Source organism: Ambystoma mexicanum, chromosome 10 (genome assembly GCF_040938575.1).
Source record: "Ambystoma mexicanum isolate Mex_15411 chromosome 10, UKY_AmexF1_1, whole genome shotgun sequence".
Lineage (NCBI taxonomy): Eukaryota > Metazoa > Chordata > Amphibia > Caudata > Ambystomatidae > Ambystoma > Ambystoma mexicanum.
Genome location: NC_090932.1, coordinates 1,430,921,982 through 1,430,934,572, shown reverse-complemented (window position 1 = coordinate 1,430,934,572; position 12,591 = coordinate 1,430,921,982).

The window sequence follows — 12,591 nt, the reverse complement described above, 5'->3', positions numbered from 1 at the left end:
CTGTTACAGTACTTCCAGCCAGTGGACAGACTCTTGGCTGCAATCGCAAGATTCTACTAAATGCCCATAACCAATACAGCATAATACAGTGAAGTACCCAAGATACCTCCTAGTGACCACAACCCAAAGACATAACTCATCCACCTAAACCCCTGTCCACTTCACTGCACATGCTATAACATTACTCCCACCCACTGCACAGACTATGACACACCCAAGAAACGCAGGGCACTTCAACAAGCCACCTGCCACACACCCTATCCACCTCTGTACACATACTATTACACTACTTGCAGCCACTGGAAAGTCTCTTGGGTGCATGGTCTACTAGCTGACACAATCACTACACCATAATGGGGACCACTCCGGTGGTGATAGTGCGTGGTACAAATATCCTTTAACATTAACATTAACATAATACAACCATGCACCCAACAATCTGTACGCTGGCCACAACCCACACAATAAGGCAACCGCCTGAGGCCCTGTCCACTTCTGTACACATAGTATTGCAGTACATGCAACCAGTCAGCTTTAAAGGATTCTAATTGGGCGTCACACACCGGATCAGGACTCTTGCCCTTAGCCTAGGATGTAGCGCTCAATTAGAATACTCCTTCATTATTTTCAACAAATTTTGAATTGAGCTGGCGCCCAACCCATCTCACATCCCCTTTTACAAATACCCCGGGTCACAAAGGACCATGAACCAGGCCGGTTGGTGGGAACACAATATTTATATTAAATTCGAAGAAAATCACACCATTTTTTATATTGGGCAGCAATCACCAATGGGGTGATAACTACAATGAATACCACTGAAATACACTTGGATAACCTTCTACAAGAACATATCCAAAGCACAAATGAATAGGAACACTTTTTCAATTAGGATAGATCGCACCCGAGTTAAGGTTTTTGGGTGTACAGGAAGAAGCTGCAGGGAGTCGGGACATGAGGCAGCAAACAGAATCAGAATCTGACATTCCCTAACTTTAAAACCCTTTGCAATGGCATGAAATGATACTCGGAATTTAACAAATAATTAATTCTATGTGTGGTTAAATAATGAGGTGCATATGTTTTATCAGAGTATCAGGGATGTAATATCACTAGCAACTACAAGGCAAGGTATCAGCAAAAGGCATACCGTTCAAAAAGCAACTTGAAATGAAAACACAGGGCAGCCAAATTCACACGTTGAAAAGTTGCAATTTACACTTTTTGCAGTTTTAAATGTCAAAATGTTCTTTTTTTTTTTAAGCGGGTGAAATACACTGAATCGGAATGCGGTTTTTAGGCTGAGTGATAGATGCACATCACAGAGACAATATAGAAGTGAAAGAGTGACTATAGCTGAATAATTGAGATGTTAAGGTGAAAGCAATTCGGTTTTGGTCAAATAAAAGCACTTCAGATGAGAAAACCGTTTTGGAAAGAAAGGACAAGTTTTACTTAAACTAGATTTAATGGCTAGAACAGAGGAACCCCACCTGTGAATGTAAAAGTTACACTGCAGTTGTAACCCTTCACGCAGTGTACCCCTTTTCTTTAGGGAAAATATATTTATTTAATCGAAATACTGCTAACGAGTTACAAAATGGGGTGCATGAAAGAATGGTGCTAACCTAGAAATTCAAGGACGGATGCACAGAGACAACCAGTGAAGGTCTTAAACAAGTTTCCCGGGTAGGAATAGGATTACTTAGAGAGTAGGACAAAGACAAAGGGTCAAGATGGGGTAGGCTATGTGTTGCTTTGGGATGGGGAAAAACTCACAATCGACACTTAAGTTTGGGATTTGGGACAGCCAACTAGGTTTCTGTGTTAAAAGCCCTGGTCACCGCATGGCGGACTCTCCTGGCAAAAGACAGCTGGGCAAGTCTGGTCACTGGATGGCAAGGGTACAGCAGGCATGCATGTAGTGGGCAAAAAGCTGGTCTGGTCAGAGGATCCTCTGAAAAGGGTACCACAGCTTTTCCCTCTTGTTATTGGGATTTTTATGGGGTTTCTGGATCAATGGCCTTGCTGAGATAGGATCAGTTATGCTTTGGCCTTGCTGGGATAGTGTCAGCAATGCTTCGGCCTTGCTGTGATAGGGTCAGCTATGCTTTGGCCAGGCAGTAGAGACTGGAATGTTGCAATGGTGGATCTGGAATGTCTGGATACGCAGGCGCTGGCAATTCAGGATTGAGTGTCCTGTCCCTGTGAGCTCCCACCACTTATATAAAAGCAGGTGACATCACTGGGTTTATTGTTTGTCAGAACTAAGCAAGACCTACCCCCAAGAACCGGATAGGTCGGCCTAAATTGGTCGCCTCCTCCAGGAGGGGACTCAGTTTAGGGGGTTGTGTTTTATGAGGTGAAAAGCCATCCCACAGTCCTTTTTGCCAAAAATCAATCTTACCATGAATCACGCCTTTGTACAGTTGTGGCATTGTGGCAAATTGCATAGGCAGATTACATATTTCACACAGAGCATGGCTGTCCCACTCTCCAGTTTGTAAGACTTTGTTTCGTCCATCTAATAGTTTTTCATCATTTTCATTGACATTACTTGAACTAAAATTCTATAACTTTATACATGTGATATATTATCATAAGGCATGTGAATATTGAATTTCAAAGTGGCATCATATTGAATTTCAAAGTGGCATCATATACACTTTCCTCAGAATATCCAATTCTCTGCCATTTCTGTCCACAACATGTCAGTGAAGGCTACCAGGTATTGTATAAAAGCCACAAAAATTACATTTAAACTGTTAAACTTTTACATTCCTGCAATGTCCTGTTGCAGAGATCAAAGTCTTAAAAGTGTATTAATGAAATAGTCTTTTCAGGCAGATGGCCAGTATTGTCTACCAAATAAGGGCATAGCTTACAAGGATGCTCTGGAGTTGGCTTTGAAGCTCCCCTGTAGAGGTTGCGGGTGGTGTTACTTGAGTTTTCACACGTAGGCGTCCCCAAATCTATTATGCCAACCTGGAGCACAGACAGAAGTCTGACGAGTGTGTGATATTCTGCCTCCTGGTCCATTCAAAATTTCAAAGGGCATAATTTACATGGAGGTGTCCCAGAATCTACTGTGGCTTCTCTTGGGGTAGGGCACTCCTGTTGTCATCACCCAACTGTCCGTTGAGCCATGGCAGAAACTTGTTTGGTCTGATTTCCCAGTTGAGCCAATACATTTATTTCTTTATTTTATTTTGTTCTGAATCAGAAGCAAGCCTGTTGAAATAAAACACCCCATATTTGTTTCCCAGCAAAATCCCCTTTGCATTGCTAGGCAAGGACAGGGCATTATTTGACATTGCACTTTTAAAACATGTATTTTTCTTATTTGCAAAAGCACATTTTGACACGTGGTGAAATCTGCTGGGATGTCCCTCTCAAATTCGGTTTTTCTCTTCCATCTGAATTCCCACTATTGTTTTGCCACCCTAGTCAGTTTCTCTCACACAGCACTATGTTCAAGGCAAAGGTCCACTGAAATTGACCTATGCGCAGAGAGCTAGGGTTTGTTTTGAAGGGTTTATTTTGACATTTTATAGCACCAAAGTCAAGCGTTTTCCTGTGTGGCTGAAAGTAGAGCTTCTGTTGATTTCCCAGATCTGGTCTGACACAGCCTGTCATTCAGGGATAATCTCTCTTTTGCTGGATCACAATCTGAATATGGATGGGCATGGAAGGGTCTCACTGATAAAAGCAGTGTGATGTTAGGCAGATGAAAAGAGTTTCAGGGCAGCATCCTTTTCAATGTAAAATATTCCCTTTCCAATGGGAACTTCTTGGCAAGCAGCAGAGCAGTGCTGCTTTTTACTTTGCATCTTAAGTGCACACAAGAAAACACACTGGCCGTGCTCAGTGTACTCCCTGTTCCAACGTGCCCACTAAGCGCTTGGCAAGTCAGTGCAGCCATCATTTTGTAGCTTCAAAATGCCGTTTTGATGCATGGCAGTGTTGCTCCAAACAACTAGTGCAGCCATTTTGCTGTTAACTGCTGAAGTGCAGCTTGGTTATGGATGGGAATTCTGCTGAGTGGGTCAATGTATCCCACACACCACACTATTGGGTGCAGTAAGCAAGGCCCTGTCCACTTTTCTACACATACCATTACAGTACTTCAACCAGTGGGCACACTCTTGAACTCTTGAGTGCATCACTTCCGGCCATGCACCCAAGACTATAGTAGCTGGCACAATTACCTCTCACTGCATACTATATCATACACCCAAGAATATTGAAACAGTCCAACAAACCACCTGACACACAACCTGTCCACTTTTATACACATACTATCACAGTACTTACAGCCAGTGTGCAGACTATTGAGTGCATGGCCTCCAGCCATACACCCAAGAGTCTAGTAGCTGGTCACAATCACCACAGCATAAGACAGCCATGCACCCAACAATCGATACATTGCCACAACCCACACACTCAAGCCAACCATCTGATGCCCTGTCCACTTCTGTACACATAGTATTCAAGTTCATGCAAGCAGTCAGCAAACTATTGCATCCAGTAAGCCAGCCACCTAAGGCACTGTGCACTTTTCTAGACATACTATTACAGTACTTCAACCAGTGCCCGGACTCTGGTACTCTTGGGTGCATGCATCAAAGATTATACTAACTGGCCACAATTACCTCCCACTGCATTGAATATCACACACCCAACAATCTCAAGACAGTCCAACAAACCACCTGCCACACACCCTGTCCACTTTTGCATGCATACAATTACACTACTTGCAGCTAGTGGACAGACTCTTGGGTACATGGACTCCTATTCAATCCATACGCCACTGTCAAAATATTTGCATGCATGGCTGTATTATGCTGCGGTGGTTCTGGCAATGCACCCATGACTCTAGGCCCTGGCCACAACCACTGCAGCATAATACAGCCATGCATGCAAACATCTTCCCACTTACCACAACCAACAAACATAACACAACCACCTCAGGCCCTACCCACCTCAGCTGACATATTATTATAGTACTTGTAGCTAAATTAAAGACTCTTGGATGCATGACCTCTCAACCAACTACTCTACTAACTGTCCACAACCAATACATCATAATACAGTAAAATACCGAAGAATGTGCCCAGTGGCCACATCCCAAACACATAAGGCATCCACTTGAGGACCTGTCTACTACTGTACACATTGCATTCCAGTATGTGCAACCAGTCAGAACACTCTTCAGTCCAATAAGCCAGCCGACTGAGGTCCTCCCCACTTTTCTGCACAAACCATTACAGTACTTCAACCAGTGAGTGCATCGCCTCTGCCCATGCACCCAAGACTCTAGTAGCTGGTCACAATCACCACAGCATAACACAGCCATGCACCCAACACATAGTATTCCAGTATGTGCAACCAGTCTGCACACTCTTGAATCCAATAAGCCAGCCACCTGAGACCCTATCCACTTTTATACACATACATTTGCAGTACTTCATCCAGTGGGCACACTCTTGGACTCTTGAGTGCATCGCCTTCGGCCATGCACCCAAAACTATAGTAGCTGGCCACAATTACCCCCCACTGCACACAGTATCATATACCCAAAAATCTCGAGACAGTCCAACAAACCACCTGACACAGCCAGTGGACAGACTTTTGGGTACATGGCTTCCAGCCATATACTCAAGATTCTAGTAGCTTGCCAGAAAAATCACAGCATAATACAGCCTATACAAACGTCCTCATACCATCTACATTCCACTCCCCTACCCTAATGAATCCTGCCTGCAGTCATCACATAAGCTGCTCACCCGAGGACCTATCTGCGAACTGCGCAAACAGAGCACGGACTTCTTCCACCTAAACAAATACATCATATGACCCATCTTGCACTCCCCCCACCCTTTCCAGCCCCTCATCCCACCAGAAGATGCCCCAAAACTGGTTTTCAGCCTTGTTTGTTGTCGCGCAATCCGCAGATTTCCCCAGAAACAACACGGTGGCCATTTGCGAAAATTATGATGCTTATTCCACTCCTGTCCAGCCAATCAGCGGGCACGTAGTTTGTCAGCGGACATCACGTGACCCTCCGGCCAATCTGAATCCTGTTCGCGGAGTGAATAGGGAAAGGGTCAGCGGAGCCAGATATCACTTATTTTTTGGGACCTACATTTTGCCTGTTTTAAAAAGAAATACTGGATCGATTTATTAAAGAATTATTACAGGTGCATTCGTCGAGTGCATTGCAAGTGCAGTTATGCAGGAAGAGCTCTGAGTCTACTGATCTGTATTGTGAACTTTCCATGGAAATTTTAATGCATCTTGACTTTTAATAACTGACTTCTAGCATTGAACTTTGAAGGTGCGCTTAAGCCACGCCCCCTCGAGCCCAACTCCCTATAAAAACAGCATCTCACACACATTTGCCTGCGCACATTCGTCGAGTGCATTGCGAGTGCAGTTATACAGTTGGGCTGGTGGGTGTTGAATGCCTGAATCCTTTTAACAACATGTCATTATCATTTACAGTAAAGTTAGCCATATACTTTATATTTGTTCTGTTGCTACTCATGAGCTACACCTACACATTGAAATCAGCGATGCCATCTGAACTGAACTTAATTTCCGTGGTGTACCGGCTGGGGCAACAAACGTTGTAACAGAAAGAGAGGGCGTTGCTTCGCTACGCCCTGCGTCTAGAAATCAGAATAGAACAAAATCATAAACAACTGACATAGGATCATATTGCAACTTTAAGAATTCTGCAATTACTCAACCTCGACCGGAAAACTGGGAAGCCAGATCACAATACAACTAAAAACTAACAATAACGGCTTACAAATCTACTTCACCAACATCATAGACTTGCTGATGTCAGCGGTGGCTGTGGACCATGAGACGAATGCTGCGACTACTTTAGCTAAACCATCTAATCACTTGCAGCTGGCCAATGAAAAACAAAAAACACCTGACCTAAAACAGCCGATCTTGGAAGCTGTGTTACTTACAGTCATGGTGCAGATTCATACTCATTATACAACAGTTATACCGCCGATGCTGGAGATGGCAGCAGCAATCCTGTTAACCGAACACCGACACCCGCTCCGCATATAAAAACTTTGCAAACTTTGATCCCTAGAAACGTTGAGGTACCAGGGCTTGTCCCATCATTGCCCCAAGATAGTGAACTTACTCTAGCCTCAGAAAGGCAGTTTACTAGCCCTTTTATGCCTAGCCCCGACCGTCATGATTTATCTTAATCCCCCATTTTTTTCGAGAGATACACGCAATTCGATTGAATCTCCTTTGTGCTCATCCGTATCGTTTATCAATCCGACCCCACGAAAATTTGAGTTATGCATCAAGAATCGACTGCATTGCTCGAAGTAACACTAGGTGCAAGAATACTGCCCTGATGTCTCTTGCAAAATTACATAAGGCTCTAGATAACAAAGTAATAAATCAAACTAGCCTTTTACATGACATGAACCAACGTCTGACTCAGCACCTGATGGTTAAACAGGATGGGTTTCAATCACTTCAACAGCACCCTGAAAAAGAGGGGTGCAACAGCACAATGATAATGGTAAACTGTAACACGAAATCAAAGCCTTGCAATTCAAACACATCATATATATTTATAGATGAAGTGACACAATCGAAACCTCTAGGAGCCAAGGCATCTGTAGCCTCACAAGCTATCAATGTGCAGCCGCGTTTTCCATCCCCACATAGTGAGGTACCTACTTTTGAAATTATTAGGGAAAAGAAAATCTAAGAACTTAAAAATGCCTACTAAGCGGTCCAAACATGGATCTAGAAAATGTATCCAAATTCTTACAACTCCAGATACATTGAAATGATGTTCTAAATCTCGTGTGACGAGAAAAGCAAAGAAGATTAACAAAACACAGACAATTTTAATTCCTCCACACTAAATGGCTGAATCCCATACATCAGAGCAAATGACTGAAAACCATGAAGCCCTAGATGATTTAATCCAGGCAGCCAACATTCTATGTGAACACCAAGTAACCAATGAAAACCTCGATGACAACCATTCGCAACAAGTTAATCAAGACAAAGCTGTAAAAAAAAAAAAAAAAAACTAATATTACTCGGATTTCGGATTTATTTAAAGCGCACGTCAGCCCGGGGGCATCGTGGCGCTGTTACATGAATACATACATAGTCTGGTTACAATGGAAGGAAGATGGTTACAAAGCAATTTTCATTACAGGAAGCATTTCGTGTCGAACACTTTTCGTATCAGATGTGTGCGAGCTGAAGTGGGTGAGGGGAAGGTGGAGTTAGTTGAATAGCGTGGTTTTGAGGGATTTGCGAAAGAGATACAGAGATGGTTCTGCTCTGAGCGAGTTGGGGAGGGCATTCCAGAGCTTAGGTGCTATGTGAGGGAAGCCAATGCCGCCGGCTTTGGCTCTTTTTACAGTGGGTACTTGGAGTTGGTTGGCGTGATGACTTCTTCTGGGGCGGATGGAGGAGTTCTTGGTTATAGTTTCAGATAGGTAGGGGGGTGCTGTGTGGTTGATGCATTTGTGTGTGAGGGTGAGGATTTTAAAGTTGATCCTTTCCTTGACTGGGAGCCAGTGGACGCGTCTTCTGGCCTGTGAGATATGGTCAGTTTTGGGAATGTGTAGTGCAGCACGGAGGGCATTGTTTTGCACTATTTGGAGCCTGTTTAGGTTTTTTGACGAGGTGCCTGCCAGGAGGGCGTTACAGTAGTCCAATCTGGCTCCTATAGTAGCTCTGGCTATGGAGAGGCAGTTGGGCGTGGTGAGGTAGGGTTTTATGGCGTAGATGAGTTTGGTAGTCAGAGAAGAAGCTGAGGCAATGGCGCTGGTTTGTCTTGTCATTGAGAGTGTCGCGTCAATGTAGACTCCTAAGGTCTTGACGGCAGAGGAGACAGGTATGCTAATGCTGTCGATGATCATGTGCGAATAATCAGGGCTGAGTTTGGTTAGAGTTTCGTTAGGGGCTAAGATGATGATTTCGGTTTTGTCTCCGTTTAGGCAGAGACCATTGATAGCCATCCATGTTTGGATAGTCGAGTAGATTTTGAGGAGGGCTTCTGAGTCAAGGTCGTAGTCTCCAGAGAGGGGGAGGAGGACCTGCGTGTCATCAGCGTAGTTGGTGTACGCTATGTTGAGGGAGTCCAGTAAGTCAAAGAGGGGTTTGGTGAATAGGTTGTAGAGGGTCGGTGCGGTGCAGGACCCTTGTGGGACTCCACAATTGATAGTGGTGGGGGGGCGCTATCCTGGTTAGAGTACACTTTCATGGCCCTGCCTTCAAGGAAGGATGTGATCCACGTGGTAGCCTTGTGAGAGAAGTGTGCAGCATTGGAGAGGTGCGATGTGAGAATGCTGTGGTCGACCAGATCGAATGCTGCAGAAAGGTCGAGTAGGAGGAGGAGGGCAGGTTTGCCTGTGTCCATTATTTTAGTAATTTGATTTTTTAAATCTAGAAGAGCAGATTCAGTCCCATGGCCTTTGCGGAAACCTGACTGTCTTTTGCCTAGGATGGTGTTGGTTTCCAGGTAGTGTTGGATTTGATTGTGTGCGGCTTTGTCTAGGATTTTAAGGAGAAAGGGGACGGTGGTGATGGGGCGATAGTTGTTAGGGGAGGAAGGATCGAGAGAGGGTTTTTTTTAGGAGCGGGCGGACCCAGGCTTCTTTTAGGCATTGTGCTACACTTCCAGATGCGAAAGAGGCATTGATAAAAGCCGTGATGATGGGGGTGAGGTATTCTGCGCACTCTTTGATTACGGAGGGTGGGCAGATATCCCCTTTGCATGTGGAGGGTTTGATTTTTTTAAGGAGGTCCTTGACTTGCTTCTCTGAGACTTCTCTGAAGGCAAAAAGGGGTGTTTGTGAAGGAGAGTTGTAGGTGAGAGGTATGGGCGGGCAGGTGGGGGTGTTGAGAGCTTTGCGTTGGGAGGCTATTTTGTCTTGGAGTCATTTAACTTTGTTGAGGAGAGCAGCCTGGATGCCAGTACACCATGCTTCATCCTTGATGATTTCGTCTGGGCTGGAGGCTGGTGTGGTGAGTTCTTTGAATATGGAGAAAATGTCTCTTGATTTGGAACTGGCATTAGTGATTCTCTGGTTGTAGGATTCGGATTTAGCAAGGAATATGGCTTTTTTGTAGGTCAGAGAGATCTCTTTAAAGTCATTAAGCGAGGATTGGTTAGGCGCTGCTTGCCACCTGGATAGGGCTTTGCGTTTCTTATTGCGTAGGACGGATAGTTCTTCAGTGAACCAGGAATTGCAGTGTATTGATTTTTTCCCTTTTTTTTCTTCTAGCGGGGCAATGAAATTGATGGCTTGAGTGAGTGTGCTGGAGTAGATGTTGGCTAGAGATGTAGGGTCAAGGGGGAATGGATGCTTGAGTTGCGGGGTATCAAGGAGAGGGGCGAGGTTGGCAGCAGTGAGTTTTTTGGAGCTTCTTACTTTAGCGGGTGGGGCATGAGTTAAGGTTTTATGAGTGGGCGTGGTAGGAATGGTGAATTGGATGAGGTGATGGTCCGTCCAAGGAAGCGCTGAGATGGAGGTAATTGCAGATGAGCAGTTGTGATCAGCTAGCCAGTCAATGGATCTGCCTTTGCTGTGAGTGGGTGCAGTAATTTTGTGTTCGAACCCCATGTTAGATAATTCTTTGGCTAAATTTGCGGCTGCTTTGTCCTTCGGGTCAGCTAAACCAAGATTAATGTCCCCTAGAAGGATGCTTTTGGTGGTGCTTTTGAGGTTGTTGCCTATGTTTTGGAGGAGTTGCTTTTGGTAGACAAGGGGAGATCCTGGTGGTCTGTAGGTGATAAAGAAGTTTATGGTGCAGTTAGGTGAAAGGGCTAGTTTGGCAGTGAGGAGATCGGCGTTATTGTCCCATTGTTGATTACACATTCTTATGGAGAGGGTGTCCTTAAAGATGAGGGCGACGCCGCCACCAATTTTTAAGTTTTTACGGTCCTGTCTAAGGATGGTGTAGTTTTCAGGGAGAGCGAGGTGAATGGAAGGACTGGAGGCTTCATGGAGCCAGGTTTCGGAAATGGCAAGTATGTCGAGATTGTGGGTGGTGATAAGGTCATTGATTTCAATGGCATGGGCATGGACAGAGCGCGCGTTGATGAGAGCGCATCTTAAGTTTGGATGTAGAGTGTGTGTGTTGGTGGTGCTGGGGGAGGGCGGTGTGAATTTGGGTGTGTGAGGATTGGGCGTGGCACATGCAGTGTGATGCGAGCTAAGGTAGTGAGCGTGGTCAGGGAAGGAAGTCTGGGCGGCTGAAGTATGGGTGCGAGAGCTGAGTCTGTAGTTCCTAAGGAGTGTGGAGTGTGGAGTGTGGAGTATTGCGGAGAGTAAGGAGGTGTTTGGTGCGAGTTCTTAGTCTACAGAGCCTGAGGTGGAGTGGGTGGTGTCCGACCGGATCGGTAAGGAGGTTGAATGTGGGATGGAGTGCATATGACGGTGTGTTGTGTATGAGATCAGATGGTGGGGTAGGGCAAAGGTGGGCATGTTGGTCTGGGTGCACATGCAGCATGTTGCAGGTGACCAGAAAGGAGAGGGATGTGAGAAAGATGGAAAAAGTGGAAGGGAGGTATGTAGGCGCTTTGGGGTGTGGGCTAGGGGGCTGCATTGGTAAACAAGAGATGTACAGGTAGGTGGGCAAAAACGCTGTTGGTCAGATCACAAGGTAAATCGGGGCAGTTTGGGGCAGTCAATATCACAAAAGAGCAATTTGACCAAGGGGCACAACACTACTGAAATGAGGTCTGTGGGCGACCATAGGGCACAATACAATTCTAAACTGGTCGGAAGGCGACCATGGGGCACAACACAACTGAAATGTGGTCTGTGGGCGACCATAGGGCACAATGCAATTCTAAACTGGTCTGTAGGGGACCATGGGGCACAATGCAATTCTAAACTGGTCTGAAGGCGACCATGGGGCACAACACAACTGAAATGTGGTCTGTGGGCGACCATAGGGCACAATGCAATTCTAAACTGGTCTGTAGGCGACCATGGGGCACAATTCACTTGTGGGTTACCGTGAGGCACAACACCAGGCATAGCATGAACCATATAACGATCAAAAAGCACAACATAGGACAATGGGTGTCTGATCCAGGGCATGGGGCATAGCACGTGACAGGGGTAACAGGGGAGCACTACTGTAGCTAGTTATAGCATAGCAGTTTAACAGTAACAGTACTCACGTGGATTAATGTCCAGTATATATACGATCATCCGCGTTCAGTGCATTAAAAAAGTTTTCCTTAATGCAGAGTTTGCCTGTGAACTTTGCGTGGGGAATCAGGGGTCTATCAGTAACAGTAGCTCCCCGGAGCGAACAGGGGCAAACAGGGCAGACGGCCTTATGTTGGCCTTGGGTGGCTGCCGGCTTCCGCCTGCCGGCGGATGTGTGGGCTTCAAAGCAGCCTACACACCGTTGCTAGGCAACGTGTACTGCCAAGCCTCGCTTTCGGGCCACATCGCGCCCGACATTTTGTTTTTTTTAAAAGATTCCGGCGCGTGTGTTTCTAGGGGCGCAGGAGGTGGTAGGGGCTTCTGTGCTGAGGTGCCCAGGGGGAGCAGATGGCCAGAT